Source organism: Hyposmocoma kahamanoa, unplaced genomic scaffold, assembly GCF_003589595.1.
Source record: "Hyposmocoma kahamanoa isolate Upper Pololo Valley unplaced genomic scaffold, ASM358959v1 224, whole genome shotgun sequence".
Lineage (NCBI taxonomy): Eukaryota > Metazoa > Arthropoda > Insecta > Lepidoptera > Cosmopterigidae > Hyposmocoma > Hyposmocoma kahamanoa.
In genome coordinates this window covers 2,766,262-2,766,815 of record NW_020653743.1, presented here as the reverse complement: position 1 = coordinate 2,766,815, position 554 = coordinate 2,766,262, and positions in this window count along the sequence as shown.

Below are 554 nucleotides of genomic sequence, written 5' to 3'. Positions count from 1 at the left end.
TCCTAATGATATATTTAACGGAAATACGCGCGCACATTTACGCACAAGCGTGATAAATAAAGTACACTGTAACCACTATATGTGGGAGCATCATATCATGCAGTTGGAACAACAAAATGCCTAACAAGTCCGCCATGTGAACAACTCTATATCTGTGTACACACAGCTGCATGTCAGTCGTCCACATGATCAAATATGGCAATGGTCTGTGACCTAATTGTACTGACGCATGGTCTGTTACGACTGCTTTCATTTTTTTAGTTCCTCAAGTTAAATACACTGGACCGATTTAAAAATGTCTTCATTGTTATTTTTTTGTAAAATCTATTCAAACATCATAGATTAAAGAACAAAATTATATAAATTGCAAAAATATATAAATTATTTTAAAATAGTTATAGTATATTGTATGCGTAACTTACTATCAAACACTTTGTAAGTAAAAACTGAATATAATCTCCTCTTGTATCTTCTTAAAAATAATCTTTGCCATGACAGAGACGGGTGCACTGCAAACGCGACCGAAATAGACGGCGAAGCGCACGCGCACGCTC